The sequence below is a fragment of the Lacerta agilis genome, chromosome 8 (assembly GCF_009819535.1).
Source record: "Lacerta agilis isolate rLacAgi1 chromosome 8, rLacAgi1.pri, whole genome shotgun sequence".
In the NCBI taxonomy this organism is placed as follows: Eukaryota; Metazoa; Chordata; class Lepidosauria; order Squamata; family Lacertidae; genus Lacerta; species Lacerta agilis.
Window position 1 is genome coordinate 74,355,244 of NC_046319.1, and position 18,890 is coordinate 74,374,133.

At 47.5% G+C, this 18,890-nt stretch overlaps 1 protein-coding gene across 1 annotated transcript in view; it reads left to right on the forward strand.

Annotated features, from left to right (window-relative positions):
* The window catches only part of ERFL (ETS repressor factor like), a 66,708-nt gene that overhangs the window by 179 nt on the left and 47,639 nt on the right, over positions 1-18,890 (forward strand). The gene's annotated exons all lie outside the window — the stretch shown is intronic.

The window sequence follows — 18,890 nt, forward strand, 5'->3', positions numbered from 1 at the left end:
GAGGGGGGAGGGCTCTTATTTGGCAGGGAGTTATGGTCCCACTTCTAAAAGTGGAGGAAATGAGGTCTGTGATATCTGTCCATCTATCCATCTCTCCTTCTTCCCTTCCTTTCTTCTTTATTTCCTTCCCTACTTACACACCCTCCACCCAATCATCCCTCTCCCAACTCGTTTTTCTTTCTCACTCCCTTTCGTGCTCCGACCCTCCCCTCCTTCTTGCTTCTTCTCTCATCCCTTCTTCCTCTCTCTCTCTCTCTCTCCCTGTCCTTTCCCATTCTCCTCTCGCTCACTCACCCTCCCCTTTTCCCCTCTCCACCCTCCCCTCCTCGCTCCCCAGCTAACTGGAAGCCGGTTTCCGTTTAGATTAAGGCAGGGAACCTAATTCCAGGGCAGGGGATCGAAATTTCTGGCAACAAAGGGAAATAGCGTATTGATCAGAGGCTCCGGAGATTAAGAGACAAGTGTGTGTATCCATCAGCGCTAAACTGCCTCCCTGCGCCTGAGAGCCGGCCGGGCTGCGGACGCGCCTGGCATGGCAAACACGCGCCCCTCTGGGAGGGCAGGAGCGGGAGCCTCGGGGCAGCTGGGCCGACCGGGGTGGGGTGGGGGGTTGGCGGAGGGTGGGGGAGAAGGGCTGGCCGAACCCCCCTCTCCCCCACCCCGGGGGAAATGGAAGAGGGCAGGAGAGCAGGGAGGAAGACCCCAGAGGGAATCTTTGGAAACAGGAGACCGTGCAGCCCGTGCAATGTAGTAGTGGTTAAGAGACTGAGCTGTGAGCCGCCCAGGTCCCCGATTGCAATTCCACCTCAGCCTCGAAGTCTATGAATAGCCTTAGGCAAACAGTTCTTGCTGAAACTCAGCCCCCCAACACACACACACCCCTCACTCACACCAAAATTCTGCTGTTTGGGGGATTATAATAGGGAACCGTGTTCCCCAGGCGTTGGAAACCAGCAATTCCCAGGTTCAAATTTCTCCACTGCCGTGTGAGCACTAATTGGCCATGGGTAAGTCGCCAATTCTTAGCCTCTACCCCCGCCATCCAACGTAATAAACACTGAACTACCTTACAGGGCCGTTGTGAGGATCACTGAGGTAACGTATGCGAAACACTTTAAGCGCCCTAACGGGGCAATGGTATTCCAGGAGAAAGCCCTATTGAATTCAGTGGGATTTACTCCCAGGTAAATGCGTCAGCATGAGTTTGCAGCTGTGCTTACACTTATTTAGGAGCAAGTCCTAAATCTTGTGCTTACACTTATTTAGGAGCAAGTCCCTTTGAGTGTAGAGGCGCTTCCTTCTGAGTAAACATGCAGAGACTTGCGCTGTATAAATGCTAAGTATTATTTGGGGGTTGTGTGTGTGTCCTGGAATTTGGAACTCGAAGTTCCAAGAGCGAAACAATACTTCTGCTCAATAGTATTATTAGTACTGTAGTACAGTAGTAGTAGTAGTAATCGTCGTCTTATGTAAAAGGTGGAACAAGAGAAATCCCTCCTTTGGAGCAGAGGTTGCATCTGAAGATCTCAGGAGTGAAAGCTCTCCCTCTGCCTTCCCCATGGATCCAAGAGTGTGGCTGTGGGGCATAGGCCCGCGAAACTCCATCTATGCATATTATTGGGCTGTGCGTGGGTTGAAACCAGAGGCGTATGGAACTGGAGGAAGTTCAGGGACACGGGCATTTGGGGAAGTGGTGCCCCGGAAATGCAGAGACGATCAGCTGGGCTGGTGGGAGAGGGGGGTCATTGAGATCACACCGAAGTTTCTGGGGTCATCATGACCCCACCTGCCTTTCAGCCACTGATCTATAAAATGCCAAATCATGTGTGGCTCACCTTCAGCTGTGATTATTTTCCCCCCTACCAATAATGTCATGAGGTTGGCTGGCAGGATGGTATGAGAAGGAGGCGGCCACCAGAGGTTCAGGAGAAATTCTTCTCCACATTATGAAGCGTGTGTGATGTGCCTTCCACAAATACTATCCACCCTCATCCCCACCACGCAAGCGAGCGTTGGCTGGATGTGGAGGACTTGAGTTCAACTTGGCGAAACTTCTCCCATCTCGAGCTTACGCGGCGTTAAGCAAATGCGTATCAGAAGGAAAGGAGTTCAGGAGGTTAGCCCCGGACCTCTCGTTTTAGAAATTAAACACTGGCTGAGGAGAAGAGAATTTCCAGTACTTGGCAGAATGGGTGCTTGACTCAAGCGCTAGGGGGGAAAGACCCCTAACTCAGTCCCCCTCCCCAAAATGGAGCTGACCCTTCTTGAAATGTGGGCTTGAGTGTGAATGTGTGTAAGGGAAATATCTCTTAGGGAAGATTAGATGTCGCGAGATATGTGGCACAGTTTCTGAATAACAATAGCAGCAAATCTACATCGCGCAATATGGGACAGCGAGCGAGAGGTCTCTGTCCCAAAGAGCCTACAATCTAGGGCTGCAAATCCTAAAGCACACTAGCTTGAAATCAGCAGGGTTTTTACATCCGAGTAAACACAAAAATAGCATTCCTCTGCTCGCTGGACCCTGCGGTGGTGGTGGCGGAGGCGTTGGCGGGGAACCGTGGGGACAAACATGGGGATGAATATATAAGGGCTGGGGGTGCTCACACGTACACGTGTGCACCCCTCGAAGTGTGGATATCTGCACCCTCTTCTTACACGGCCAGATCCACCCGCCAGTTAAACTGAATGGATTGGATTTGCAGCCGGACAATCCTCACTGAAATGAGTGGAATCTGCCTTCTTAGCGGCATGGTGGGTGGATCACCAGATCGCAGAACGCTGAGGTAGTGAAATACTCGTGGTTTTAGACGCGAAGAGAGGATTTTGCGAATCAGTTTAGACTCCCATCTCTCTATCTGTCTCTCCTTTCACACAGGCACACCATCCGCCTGTGGATTAATTCTATGCAAGCCCCCCACCCCCATCCTTCTCATTCAGGGCTAAAGCTATTGTTGTCTAAAGTTTTGCTACTTTCCACCGAATGTGGGTTAATCATTCCACTAGTCCTCACGCGTTTTGCACTATCAGGTTCCATGCCTATTCTAACCGAGAGGGGAGAAGGAGCGGAGACACAGAACCAACGTTCAATGCCACTCCTGTAAACGCTGGTGGGCAGACGGTTATTCAGTTTTTTTTAATTGCCTTTGATACAACCTAGTTCCCTTTAAAAACCCCGGGGAAAGGTCTGTAAGCCATTCGTTATGCAGACTATGCATGCAATATACCCAAAGTGCTTAAATTATCTTGGGGGGTGGGGGAGAAAGAAAGCTGTATTATTAATTGGTGGGCTTGTCAAGAAGATATCTATCCCCTTGTCCACACGTTACAGTTAGCGTTGCCCTGGAAAGGCTAGCGTGTCAGATGGAGACCTGGCTTCAGTGCAGACTGGTTTTGGAAGTGAGCGATGCCGAGGTTCCAGGAAGCCTGGAAGCCAAACTCTTTGACCCTCTAATAATGTTAAGGCATGAGAGGTACCCAAAGAGGCCTTCTCCTTGGTTGGTTGGTTGGCCGGACGGCCGCCCATCACTTTTGGAATAATCGTTCCTGGGACACTCACCAAAGCCAGAGCCCTCTTAGAAGAGCAGCAGAATACAGTGAGTGGCAGTGGGATGATCCACTTCAGACAACAGGTGGTGTGGTGGGTTGCAAATTATTATTTTTTTTAAAGGGGTGGGAGGGAGGGAGGCATACCTCATTCTAGCACAATACATAAAGGTCATAGCCTTAGCCTCTTTGTCTGTGCAAGTGTCCAGTTTGCCCGAATAATTTTTTAAAGCATTTATTTATATGTTTGCATTTTTTTTACCCGCTTTTCAGCTTACCCCCACAAGGTCCCCAGAGCAGCTTACACAGAGCAGTAACATGACAGAATTTGCCCTCGGGCTTAAGTCTAAAAGTAGGGGAGCAGCCAGAGGGTTGTGCCCCTTCTCCCCCACCCCCGCTCCCAACCACCTATGCATTCTTGAAGCGGTATAGCCCTCTCTCTTCCACACCTCAGGACCACGCCACCTTATTATTATTGTTATTATTCTGCTGCTGCAGGTGCAGCTCCAACCCTGCCTGTCCTAGAAAAGCGGTGTAATACATTTTGGTATTTAAAATAGCTGCTGAAGTGGCCAAGGGTAGGGTAGGGTAATTGTTACCCACTTGCGCCTTTCGGATGTGGTGAATTACTCCGTTGATGTTCAGGGCGTGATTGTGGTTAATTGTGAGGGAAAGGCTCTGGAGACACTGCAAGTAGTAGCATTTTCTTGCCTTTACTAAATTGCTTCCAGAGCTTAGGCCCAGCATTTGGGAATCAAGTTGTGTGCTGTCTCCTAGCTCAGCAATGGAGCCTTTGGGTGGTCTTGAGCAGTGCAACCTTCAGCCATAGTTTGCTCTCTGCAAAATGGGCACAATAGCAATTTTCCTTACAGAGTACTTTGATGTAAATGTGTTATGGAATTAATGCCATCAGCCGCTCTTTGAGATTCAGGGACAGGATGGACTTGAAACATATAGAAATGGTTCTGACTTCTGAACTCCCCTGAACCATGACAGGTTTCTATGTCTGGATCATATCAAGGGTTAGTCCTGCTCAGAGGAAAGCTTTTGAAACAAAGGACAATTTGGATGGGTCTACTCTGAGTAGGACGAATATTAGCTACAATCCTCTTTTATCATAGAATTGTAGAGTTGGAAGGGACCATGAGGGTCATCCCTGCACAGCAAAAATACTTTGCCCAACGTGGGGCTCAAACTCATGACCCTGAGATTAAAAGTCTCGCGTTTTATAAGATGTCATTTCTGGGTTCATCTTATTACTCATTCCCACCTACTTAAGAACAAGAGAGAGAGAGCCTGCTGGATGAGGCCAATGGCACATCTAGCCCAGCATCCTGTTCTCACAGTGGCCAACCAGGTGCCCGCCCCCCCCCCCCGGTGGGAAACTGGCAAGCAGGACCTGAGCACAGAACCCTATCCTTCCTCCCCCTCCCCCAGTTTTCAGCAACAAGGAGTCTTGTGGCATCTTAAATATTGACATATTTATTTTTCATGGACTATAGTCTACATCATTAGATGCAAGAGGATGCGAATTCCTGTGCACATTTCCTTCGTAAATAAGTCACCTTTTGGGTCCAATGCAATGCAATGGAGCGATGTGTGCATGGGAATATAGCCTTACTTTTAGGTAAATGTCCTCAGGGGCTGAGGGCATCATTTGTGAATGTGAGCAGCAGCCCATCCCTCACCTACAGCGTTCATAATTTGGTTATCTTGGAGGTGTTGTAACCCTTCAATCTTTAAGTAAGGTTCATTCTGGTTAATATATAATAAACAAGTGAGAGAATTGAATGTATTGGTGTTGTGAGCCGCCCTGAGATCTACAGATGAAGGGCAGTATACAAATCGAATCAATTAATTAATTAATAATACCTTTCTAACCGAACCCTGCTCCTCAACAGTTGGAGATTAACAATGGGGAGCATGTGGAGTTTACATCCCACCAGCGGAAGTCTGAACTGTGCACTGACATAGATATACCTTGACAGGAACACACCTATGCTTGGAAGCAACCCTACAGAGACGTTTAGTATGGGGGAAATAAGAAAGCTTCCTTTATTTTACAAAACACATGCTTGACCGTAAAAGAGTTCCTAGTTCTGTCTAACAAAGTTTGAGATGTCAGGGGCCTCACTTGGTCTTTGATCTCAAGAGTCACACAAGATGTCTCCTCTCTTGTGGTGGGATGAAGGGGGAAGGGAGGAGTAGGAAATGAGATCAGCATCTCTAAGAGGTATCAGAGGGAAGGTCAGGGCAAGTTGTCAGCAACTTGGGGGTCCCCCCTCTCTACTATCTACCTTCCCCAGTGTGGTGTAGTGGTTAAGAGCGGTAGACTCGTAATCTGGGGAACCGGGTTCGTGTCTCCACTCCTCCAGATGCACCTTGGGCTAGTCACACTTCTCTGAAGTCTCTCAGCCCCACTCACCTCACAGAGTGTTTGTTGTGGGGGAGGGAGGGAAAGGAGAATGTTAGCCGCTTTGAGACTCCTTAGGGTAGTGATAAAGCGGGATATCAAATCCAAACACTTCTTCTTCTTCCCTCCCATCCCGGCAAACCACCTCAGTCTTACTAAAACCTGAGTTGAACCCCAACACTTCCAACAGAAACAGCTTTCAAAAATAGAACTGGACCCAAACTTACAAGACAATGGTGTTGTTGTTTTTAAAAAATAAAGATTCTGTGAATATTATTTTTCAGACTTGACAGTTGGAGAATATCAGCCTGTTTGCTGCTCACAAATAGGGTGGAGAATCTAAGGCACCGCTGTGGATCGTGTTTTGATATACTGTAATTTAGTATTGTTGAAGGAAGCAAGAGGCTTGCTCCCTTCCTCCTTCCAGCTCTTTCTTCTTTGGTCATTGCTTCCTTCATCAACTAGTATGAACTAGCGGTAGAGTTTCAATTCCGTATTCAGCTGGAATTTCTCAGAAGATCATTTTCTTTTACACACACACACACACACACACACACACACACACACAAAAGTACTACTGGTAGAGGAAATTAGCTCCACACCATTGATGAAATGCTTCCCCCCAACATTTCACCACTCACTAGCAAGGTGGAAAATTTTGGGAGACAATTTTTGCTCTGCCCTGAACAACTATTGACATGCCCACACTCTAAGTGCGAACTAGTTGCACACCTGTCTAATTGGGAATTGTCTTCTCCAACCCACATGCCTGTATCCTTATAGACCAGGGGTCAGCAAATTTTTTCAGCCATGGGCTGGTCCACTGTCCCTCAGACCTTGTGGGGGGCCGGACTATTTTTTTTTTGGGGGGGGTGAATGAATTCCTAGCCCCACAAATAACCCAGAGATGCATTTTAAATAAAAGGACACATTCAACTCATGTAAAAACACACTGATTCTCGGACCGTCCACGGGCCAGATTTAGAAGACTATTGGGCCGGATTTAGCCCCTGGACCTTAGTTTGCCTACCCATGTTATATAGACTATTTAGTGATGGGATAATTGCAGAGAATCTGTCACGAAATCTCTGCTGCTACTGGTTGCGGTGGTGGTGGTCTTGGTAGTGCTGCTGCTGCTGCTACACCTACAGTGGTACTTTCAGTAAAATAAGCATAATTAGGGTGATTAAAAAAGTCCCCCAGACCCGGCAACTGGAGGAAGAATCAGGTGTCAGTAAAAGTTTGGGCAATGGAACATGAAGGAGGAACTGGGCCTGGAGGAAAGGTTTGAAGGATAGGTTTGAAGGAGAGAGAAATGGCTTGAGGAATTTGAGCGAAAGTTTGTACATAGGAGGCTTCTCAGCTGGTGCTCCCAAAGGAACGTTGGCTTTGAGAGAGGAAGGGTGAGCGGTGGTGGCATCATGTAGGCAGTGGTTAAGGGGCAGGGGTTGAACACTCCTTACTTTTTCTGCAGCAAGTTCCTTGCAGAGTGCCTATCTCCATTGCCCTAGTGCCACACAATCAGCATGAAAGGGGAGCGTTCTGGCCACTGTGCGCTCCAAAGCTAAGCATTTAGGAAATCTGAAAACACACAAGTGCTTCCGTTTCCAGTGTGCAGGTTCTGTTACGTGCGATGGAACTTCCGGGGGGTGGGGGGGGAGGAAACATCTTAAATCAGAAGAGGACATTGGAGCACTCCAAATCGTTTGCCCATGTATGTGCATAGAAAATAGTAAAGCAAGCTGAGAGGCCATACATGGAGATCTGCATTATCATTGCAATGCATCCCTCCTCCTCCTTCTTCTTATTGTATAATTGTAAGCTTACTGTATAGTCTTAGAAGCGGTGCGGCTGTGAAGGGGCATGCGGCTGTGGCTTTCATGAAGGGGCTGTGCGCTTCTGAATTTGCCACTACATACACTATTGCATATAAGTATACTGGGGTGGAACTCCTGGCCTAGCGGGCAGCTCAGAAGGATGGGTGGTGTCCTTGAAGAAAGTAAGAAGCCTTGCTGTGGCCAAGGGTGGTAAAGTTAGAGGAGCAAAGGTCATGGGAAAGAGATACAATGGGAAAATAAGGGCTGGAAAGGAGGAGGAGGAGGAAAGGACGGAGGGCTTTAAACGTTAAGACTTGACGTTGAAATGGGGATTTTGCGAGCTGTGTGACAGCAAGCCTCCCGAAACCAAAGCAGGGAGTGTTTGTTCAAGGATCCTCAAGTCAAAAACAGATCAAATTAAAGGTAGCATATATTGATTTGAGAAAAATCGGGGCTCTTTTGGTCTATGATGTTGAGACAAAAGTATGACCCCCAGCACCTAAGGTGTGGGGAAGCCCGCATACAAAGCAGTCTTATGCAGTCTTATTTTGCTTAAAATTCTTTAAATAAACAAAAAGCAAACAGTTCAAATAATATTTTAAAGTCCAAAATGCTTTGCAACGATCCAAGTATCTTCACATTCATTGGTCAGTACCATGGAAGGTGGGAGATTTACTTCAGTGGGTAGAAGTCTGCACACTTTCCCTTTCATCTCTTTAAACAGCGTGCTTCCAAAGTCCATGTTTATCCCCAGTGGTCCTATATTTTCTGGTGCAGCCCCTTGTTTTTGTCTTCTGGGAATCTCTTATTAAAAGTTGCCATTGTGCAGGGTTCAGCAGCCACCTCCCCGTGCTCTTCAGACAGTAATGCTGCTGTCCTATATCCACTCAGCTAGGAGTGTGCTGCATATGGGCCTAGAATTGCGCTATAAATTTCTGAGTGAGAAATAGCCGCGTGACATTGTGACCATGGCAGATATAAACATAAAGGCAATGCATGGACATGAACACTAAGAGAGCAATCCTATACACAAGAATCCAGCTTAAAGCAAGCCACTGTAGGTTAAGCTGGCATAAAGTTACACCAGATCCGAACTCTGTTCAGCTGTGGGGATACTGCTAGCTCAGCTGGCCTGAGCCTGGCAGAGGGATAGCAAGCCTTTAAAATAGTGGCTGGATTACACCAACTTTTTTGCCAGGTCACGTGACCAAGCTGAATGGGCTAAGCCTCTCCTCTCCGTAGCTGTCAACTTTTCCCCTTTTAAAAGGGAAATTCCCTCATTCCGAATAGGATTCCTCTCAAGAAAAGGGAAAAGTTGACAGCTATGCTCCTCTCTGGTCCTGCCCCTGCCATTCCCCGGAATACACTTTTCCCAGGGCTTATATTGTCTTAAGATCTGCTGAGCTTGGCTCAGCCAGCTGGGTCTCAGCTGAGCTGCGAGAAGAAAAATATACTAATGTATATCTGGATGAATGTAGATTGAGGGAGCTAAGACAGCTCAGCCAGAGATGTGCTGGATCCTATCCTAAGCCAGTTCACCCTAGTGGATCGTCTTCTATGATTGCTCCCTAAGGAATACTAAGGCACATTTGTTTGTTTGTTTGTTTGTTTGTTTGTTTGTTTCTGCTACTACTACCCCACCCATTTCCCTGGTGGGTTTCAAGATAAAAAAAGAACTACTAGAAACCGGGGGGCGGGGCGGGGGGCGGGACAATTCTTAAAAGCATTTAAACATTGGTAGAATTAAAACAAAATACATATATAAAATATGTTTAAAGCATACACACAATTGCAATAAAAACAGCACGGCACCAACCCTTTAATTAAAAGCAGTAAATTCTCAAAATTTCTTGTTGGAACAAGAAAGTCTTCAGCTGCCAGCTGAAGGGCAACAAGGAAGGAGCCATCTCTAGGGAGGGAGTCTCAGTGAGCATCCATTGAGAAGGGCACATGATCGCTAAGGCAGAGCCTGCTATTTTATGCGCTGCAGCTGCTGTATAATTTAAACGGGGCATAGAATACTGTATGTTTTCCACATAGATCTTAAACTATTAGAACAGACATTCAATTGGCTTTTAAATTAACATGGGCGGGGCTAAATGCCATTGGTGGCATTCAGCAATGTGTCGTGTGTGGTGGGGTCTTTGGCTGGGACCAGAATATAAGAATTTGGGTGCTAACCAAGCATATTCATATTTTCAATCTGGAGAGAATAATAAGCTAAAGGTTTGCAGCAGGGGTCGCCAATGCAATGCCTTCCAGGCAGTGCTTTTCCCCTAGAAAAATAGGTCCCGGTACTCATCATGAAGTTGCTACAGTAAGTGCCACACTTTTTAGCAACAACAACAACAACAACAAGGTGCAGGTACTGCATACCCTTGAGTACCATCAGAAAAAAGCACTGCTTCCAGGTGCTGTTGGACTCCAACTCCCATCAGCCTCAGCCAGCATGCACAAAGTGCGAGGGATGATGGGAGATGTAGTCCTACAACATCAGGAGAGCACTACATTGGCTGTCTATCGGTTACAGGTTGAATCACGATGTGCTATTGATTTCAGTGGGTCTACTCTAAGTAGGACTAGTATGCAAATCCCACATAACGCTTCCTTTCGAAGAGCTCTGTGTAAACTGGAAAGCTTGCATGCCTCTACATCGGGCGACAGGGAAACCTCAGGTTGAGGGGACAAATGCAGCCATCCAGGCCTCTGGGCCTGGGCCTTGGAACTCTGTGACCTGAGGCCACATGCCTCACCAATCCCTGCTTCAACATTCTGAGTATTTCTGCCTGAGTGGAATTTATTTGTTTATTTGTTGCATTTATATCCCAACTTCTTCTCCAAAGAGCTCAAGGTAGCATACGTGGCTCTCTCCCTCTTCGTTCTATCCCCCACAACAACTCTGTGAGGCGGATTAGGCTGAGTGGAAGTGACTGGCCCAAGGTCACCCAGGGAGCTTCATGGCCGAGTGGAGACTTGAACCCTGGTGGGACTTGAACTCTGGTCTCCCAGGTCCTAGTACGGCACTCTAAGCCAGTGTTTTTCAACCTTTTTTGGGCAAAGGCACACTTGTTTCATGAAAAAAATCACGAGGCACACCACCATTAGAAAATGTTAAAAAAATTAACTCTGTGCCTATATTGACTATATATAAAGTAATTCTCTTGAATTTTTCAATTTTTCCCACGGCACACCAGGCAACATCTCGCGGCACACTAGTGTGCCACGGAACAGTGGTTGAAAAACACTGCTCTAAGCACTACACCACACTGGCTCTCTGGAATGTGTCCTTGAACTCTCAGAATACTTTTGTCTTGTGCGGCTGGAGGATAGACTGAGGGTATATGAGTGTTTCTGAATACCTGAAGGAGCGTCTCCACCCTCATCGTTCAGCACGGACACTGAGGTCCAGCTTTGAGGGCCTTCTGGTGGTTCCCTCCCTGCGAGAAGTGAGGTTACAGGGAACTAGGCAGAGAACCTTCTCAGTAGTGGTTCCCACCCTGTGGAATGCCCTCCCATCAGATGTCAAGGAAATAAACAACTGTGACTTTTAGAAGACATCTGAAGGTAACCCTGCTTAGGGAAATTTTTAATGTTTGATTGTGTTTTTAATATTCCGTTGAGAGCTGCCCAGAGTGGCTGGGGAAACCCAGCCAGATGGGTGGGGTATAATTAATTATTATTATTATTATTATTATTATTATTATTATTATTATTTCTAGAAATTAGCCAACTGGGCCAAGGTGACATTAACCTTTATTGCCGCCACCCCCCACACTTTTGCATCTGGCCCCGCCCACCACTGGCATGTGGACCTTGGAAGGTTGTCCATAAGCTAATGCGGCCCTTGGTTCCCCACCCCATCCTACATAAACAGAAACAGATCTGTTTTTTAAAAAAAACAAAAACAAAAACAAACACCCCACATTGCATTACCTGGTTTGTATCTCATCTTCCCTGGGACCAGAAGAGAGACAAACATCTTCACCTGTTTCCCGATTTAGCCAATGCCATTTTTGCATCCTTTGCCCTCTCTCCAGGAATGACGGCGAGGAGGGAGGGTCGTGACGCTCGCTGCAGAAAGGCGGGGAGAAGAGTTGTGGGCTATATGGCTGAAATAGGCCAGGATGTTGTACTTGAGAACCAATCTCCTCTTTGACGGGTTCCATCCCTCTTCTTTACAACCTTCATTACTGCTGACTCAGGCAGGTGTGGAGGGGGTGGGGGGGAGCAGGCAGGAGCAAGCCAGCTGGTATGCCTTGCACCCTTCTGGTTTCTCATCTTTTTTGTGTGTTTGTGGCCTGCCAGTATTTCTTTCTGTGTCAGTCTTTTCCCGCTCCTGTGATGCATGCTTTTGGCAGCTTGTTTTCCTGCGTGGGAACCCTCCCTGCTGGTTAGAGATGCGGCTGCTTCGGAGGTAACAAACCAGCCCATGCCATAACGGCAACGAAAGGCCACCGAAGGAAATCCAACGCCCGAAATGTACAATTCAGCTTAGTTAGGAGGTTGCAATGCATGTTACAATGTCCGTTACCATGGCCATACAAACCAGTGCAACTCTGCCATGAGCTAACCACACAGGCAGTGGATTTGGGGGCACCACTGTGGATTTTACTTATTTATTATATGCATATCCTGCTTTTTTCACCAAGGTTGCTCAAGCAAGCACATACAGTTCTCTTCTTCCCAATAACCATAATCTATGGTAGATTAAGCTGAGAAGTAGTGACTGCTACCCCTAAGCAGAGGTAGATTCTGGGAAGTGAGACTGGTTGCGCCGCACTGGGAGCCAAGCCTAGGAGGTGCAACTACGACATAGTGAACTGAGCAGAACGGAAGGCGAGAGGTGGGGGCGGGGTGCACCAAATTTTAGCCTTGCATAGCGTGCCGCTGAAATTTGAAAGACCCTGTTCATGGCCAAGCAGGGATTTGACTGGGTCTTCCTTCCTCCTGGTTCAATACTCTAACTATTACACCACTCTGGCAGAACGTTGACAGCTATGTCCCATGAGACGCCGGCGTCCACCAGGAAACTGCTCTCATGCAGCTGTTGTTCACTTCAATAAAGCTTGCGCAGAAGGAACACCTGGTGGAATCACCCATTGTTCATTAGCAGGAAAGGGGTGTCATGTCTTGGGCTGGCTCTGAGAAGGAGATCACAGGAAGCAGCCTTATACTAAGTGAGAGTATTAGTCCATCCAGGTCAGTACTGAGCTACCACCCTGGGCTCCTGCAGGAGGAAGGGTGGGATATCACCTGTGTGTGATTGACACATGATAATACACACACACACACACAAAACACACACACATGCACATATATACATGCACACACATGTGCATGTACACACACACTGTTTAACTCAGCCTTTATCAACCTTATCCCTTCCAGATCTTTTGGACTACATCTTCCAGCAGCATTGCCTTATCCTGAGTCAGGCCATTGTCCATCCAGCTCAGTACTGTCTGCACAGGCTGCCAGCAGCTTTCCACTGTTTCAGGCTAGGGAAGCTCACAGTCCTGCCTAGAGTTACCAGCAGTTGCACCTGGAATAATAATAATAATAATAATAATAATAATAATAATAATAATAATAATTTATTTATATGCTGCCCATTGGGCAGCGCCCAACAGAATATTAAAAGCACGATAAAACATCAAACATTAAAAACTTCCCCTAAACAGGGTTGCCTTCAGATGTCTTCTAAAAGTCAGGTAGTTGTTTATCTCCTTGACATCTGATAGGAGGGCGTTCCACAGGGCGGGCGCCACCACTGCCTGGTTCCCCGTAACCTCACTTCTCGCAGGGAGGGAACCACCAGAAGGCCCTCGGAGCTGGATCTCAGTGTCCAGGCAGAACGATGGGGGTGGAGACGCTCCTTCAGGTATACTGGGCCGAGGCCGTTTAGGGCTTTAAAGGTCAGCACCAACACTTTGAATTGTGCTAGGAAACATATTGGAAGCCAATGTAGGTCTTTCAGGACTGGTGTTATGTGGTCTCGGCGGCCACTCCCATTCACCAGTCTAGCTGCCACATTCTGGATTAATTGTAGTTTCCAGGTCACCTTCAAAGGTAGCCCCACGTAGAGCGCATTGCAGTAGTCCAAGCTGGAACCTTCTGCATGCAAAGCAAGTGCTCTACCGTTAAGTTGCTTCCCTCCCCCCACCCCAAAAAATCTGGAACCTATCCTAGTAGAATCATTGGAAGCTGCCTTATGCCGAGTCAGTCAATCTAGCTCAGCCTTATTTACATTGATTGGCAGTGGCTATCCAGGGTTTCAGATAGGGGGCATTCCCAGCCCTCCCTTGAGATGATGGAGATTGATCCTGCGACCATCCACCACGGAGCTATGATCCTTCCCTGAAGTGTTGTGCTCTGTCTGAATCTAATCCCAAAAAACTTAATTGGGTGGTTGCTGGGTGTAGCAGTAAGACACAGACCTCAGCTGGGCTGAAAACTGTGTTCTCCAGATGCCAGCAGGAACATGTCTCCAGAATTCAGACATTATTATTTGGCCCTCACTCAATGAACAAAGGCTAAGAAAGCCAGCTCATTTTCTGAGAAGTGTGGCGGTGGAAGCATAATTCATGTGGAGTGGACAGGTTTGCAGCATGGGATCCCAAAGGAGACCAACAATATATGGGACCGAGGAGCACCCGCTCACTTTGTTTGGGATCCAGTAAAGACACAGTGCCTTCAAGCAAGAGATAAAATGGCAATGCAGTTCCCAGGTCCGCAGGCCCTATTGTGGGGACTGGGCAGCTCCCAGACCCCGTGACTTCTGTCCACTGATTGCACCTATGTGTTTCTTATCACTTCAGTATTCAGTGACTCATAATTGACTGACTCCACTGTAATGCGTTGTGCCTGAAGTCATGTGCAAGCCTTGCTGTGCTACGTGATCTCTAAGATGGATCATTCACAAATGCAAGTCATCAGCTGATGTTGCAGTCATAAAGCAATGACTGTGCATCTGTGAACAGCAACTTGCAGAAGCCGCCCTGTAAGGTTTACTTATTCAAAAATTCTGGCTGGCTTCTTGTTGGATGTTGTTCAGATGAAGGCTGAGTTGTAATATTTGTTGGGGTTTTGCATTTTCAACATGTTGGCCTTATCTGCATATCCTATTGAATAAGGTAGCGATGAGCTGGGAGGATAGATTGCACCACCTCAAACTACAGAGAGATAATCATGTATTAAGTAAAAAATTGAGTGCAGATAACATTTCTCCTGGGTGACCTGGTTTTCTTCTTGCAGCAGGACCAGCTCTATCATTTGGCCAAGTGAGGCAACTGTCTCAAGTCACATATACTTGTGCCCTCCAGTTGTTTTGGACTACATCTGGAGGGCTCCAGGTTGCTGAAGCCTGTGCTAATGGAACAGGGGCCAGCAGCAAGGTGTTGGAGAACAGAGCTCTATTAGCCATAGGCCTGACCCCAAAGAAAGCCTGTTACTTTCAGATGTACTGTAGCCAAGGATGCTATCCCATTGCCAAAACTGAAGTTAAGATCCAGCTAGTACTTTGGCTGATTTTTGTACATGGAATGGGATGTGAGGCACCTTCTTGTCCTTTGCCTTGTGTGGCCAAAGGTTTTGACTTGCAGGCAGTCTGTTTGACTTGGGGGAGCATTGGAAACTATGCTATTGGCCCATTACCAGCTAAAGTGATAACAGTTCACACTGGCACCTCAAGATTTAACCACCTCCTTCTGCTGTCTTTGTAGATCCAGCAATAGGAGCCAACTCCTGGGGGCCTAGTTCCTTTCAACCCTCTCTAAAATATTTGAGGAGACTGGGGCCCCCCAAAGTTCATGAGCATTGCCATTCAAATGCTGTGCGTGCACCATGTCTTGTGATAGATTATGTGGGGCAGGACTTAACTGCCCCCCCCAAAAAAATATTTTATTCCAGATGGCATCCTGCTGTAGTTACCTGCCTTAGGAATGGGTGTGGTCTCCAAATCAAATCAATGAATCAAGCAAGCAAGCAAGCAAGCAAGCAAGCAGTGACCTGTCATTTAAAGCCTCAATGCACTTGACTTTGAGGTCCTGCTTAGGAGCAGAGTTAGCTCTAGAACTCTTTTTTTTCTAAGAGAGGTCAGTTCCAAATCCCTCTCTCTTTCAACAGTCTTGCAGATAACATAGTTAGAATTCATTGGTGGGTTTGATGCCTTTGTGATAGGACACATTCAGGATATGTGTGCATGGTTTTATCACTTAAAAAAAGTAGCCTCTTATTTCTTCTCTACTGGCAACTTTGCAGATGGAACACTATGATAAGTGTTACACTTGTCCATGCCTATTATTGGAAGTTGCAGTTGTCCGGTGATGAACATGCAGGAGTAAAAATGTATCCAGGTGCAAATTAAAGGAAGAGGAATCTAAGGAAGGAGGGGAGCACAGGTTTTCCAAGAACTGGAAGTTTTAGAGTCCCTGGTTGTCCAGAAGTACATTGGTACATGAGTCAGGGGAGGGAAGACTGAAGAAGGGGAGAGAAACAAAACACAGGGCAAAGGAAGAAAAGAACAGCAGTGGAGAATAAGAAGCAAAGAAGTGGGGGGGGGGACCCAGAAAGAAGTCAGGAGACACTTAAGGTGCATTGTGTCCCAAAGGAATCCTGGGAACTGTATTTTGTTAAGGGTGCCAGGAATTGTAGTTGTGGGTAAACTATGGTTCCCAAGATGTGGTGTGGATGTGTCCCATGAAAGAGAAGAGGAGGATGGGTGCAGGGTGTCTGGAGGAGGCGGTAGGCTGGAGAGACAGTGGGAGAGCACTAGGGTGCTCCTTCTTGGAGATGTTGGAAATCCAAAATGAGAAAAGAGATTTAGGATGGACAGGGAGGTGGATGTGGGGTTTGTGGTGTTGTGAGGTGGTGGTGGTGAGACTTCATTCATTGAGAGTCCAACAAAGAGGGATGGGAGACCCTCAGCGGCAAGAAGATCAGGGAGTGGCAGAGAATGATGGGTGTAACGGGGCACTCAGATCAGGAAGCAGAAGGTTTTGGCTGTGTGTGTGTGTGTGTGTGTGTGTGTGTGTAAGAGAAAGATAGGAAGAGAAACTGCGAGTCATTCATAGGGGAGCTGGAGAAAGAGAGGGAAGTGAATCTGAAAGACCCCCAAGGGGTGAGGGAATGGGTGGTAGCAGGGCGCCGCCCAGAGGCGAGTAATGGGCGCAGGCCGCGGTTGTTGAGGGCTTGGGCAGCGCTGTCTGCAGGCAGGGGAGGGCGCAGGCAGCCGGGCCGGGCCGCATGGATCGATGGAGGCAGAGGCGCCCGGCGCGAGGATTGCATCTTGTCACAATAATTTATTGCTCTCATCCCCGCCTGATCGATGGTTTGAATTAGCGAAGCGCCCGGCTTTAATATTTACCCTCAGCGCTGCGCGTCCAATCTCAATTCTAATTGATTCGGACACGGGCAAGCGCTGGGCTGGACGACGGTGGTGGGGATGGTGCTGGGGAGGGGGCGGATCAGGGGAGCGAGCTTGGCAGGACCAAGAGGGACCCACCGCGCGGGAAGGGCTCTAGGGGATCGGGAGAGGGTTGCGAGGGGCCGGGGTGAAAGATCTGGGAACTGAGCCGGTGGCATTCGCGGCGGGGGCGTGTCAAACAGGATCACAGAGGCTGGGAGGAATCACCCATGGCAGAGGAGTGCAGGAGGGGAAAGCGGTGGGTGGGTGGGGGGCGTTCAAGAGACTGACAGGGAATCAGGAACCCGGAGTTTGGAAGAAGCAGCTGGGAGTTGGTAAGCAAGGCGGCGTTGACTATGGCTGAAGGGAAGGGTGCAGAAGTTTGGGGAATATTTGCAAATATTCTAAGGAGGACAAGCAAGATCGGGAGTAGGGTGTCAAGAGGTTTGTGAAATATGGGGAGGTCTTTAGGAAGTTGTGAGGGTGATGATAAGGAAACAAGTGTAGTACAAGATCCTGGGGATCCACAACTTAAGAGGGGCCCACTTTGGGACCCCTTGTCTTTCAGGGTGGGGTGGGTATGTTACCGTTAACAGAGAGCAAAGGAGATGCCTCTACCCATTTATCTGAGGATTCTACTCTGCTAAATATGTGATGTGCTTTTAAGGCTGACCTGGATATATTTGGAAGTGCAGCATGGGTGTGTATATGTACAGCTAAACAAACATATATTTGGGCCCACAGGCCCAGAGACAAAATTATACTAGTCACTAATACAGGCTTCAAATCTGTTTGCAATATATGCTGCTCCCTCCCTCCCCATACACACACACACACACACACACACAGAGAGAGAGAGAGAGAGAGAGAGAGAGCAACTTTATGTCTCAAGAATCCTTCCCCATCTTGCAAGCCAAGGGGACATTATATATATCCCTGTCCGTCCATTATACGGCCTAGGCCTGTCTCTAATAGGTATAGACTATTTTTAGACAGATTGCTCTGAATTCTCATCTCCTCCCAAGACTGCCTCAGACAGCTGGCTGTATGACAGGGCCTTCAAGTGGCTAGAATTTACTTCCATGTATTCTTTCAGGCCTCGTGTCCTCACTGAAGAATTGTGATGGACCTTGAGCTCACTACAGATCCTTAGACATCCAATAATCTGTTTCTGAAATTACCTAGGAAGATAATTTCCACTTGCAACGAGGCTAATATAAGCCTTGAGTTATTGCTGAGAATTGTTTGGGGGAAATGGAACACATGTATATGTTTTTCTTAAGAGGATGCATTAGCAAAGTCGTGACTTTAAGCAATTTTGGATCCACGCCTGCCCGTTCATTGGGTAGATGGAATACTTGTCCCAAATAGCGACAAATAGCAGTACACAGCCATTTCCCATGGGTAGCGCTGGTAAATGGCCATTCTACACAAAGTAAACACAGTAAACAGAGAGTAAATGAGTCAGCAATCAGCAGCCCACAAACGCCTGGGTGAACAGAAATGTTTTTAATTGCCGGCAGAAACACATTACTAAAGGAGCCCACCAGATCTCTAAGGGGAACCTTTTTCACAGTGCAGGAACCGCAGCAGATAATTCTCTTTTCCTGATTGATGTGAGATGAGTTAAGGCAGGCCATGGCACTACCAGCTGGACCTCTTCTGGAGATCTTTGTGCGGGGGGGGGCGTATAGGAGAAGGTGATATCTCA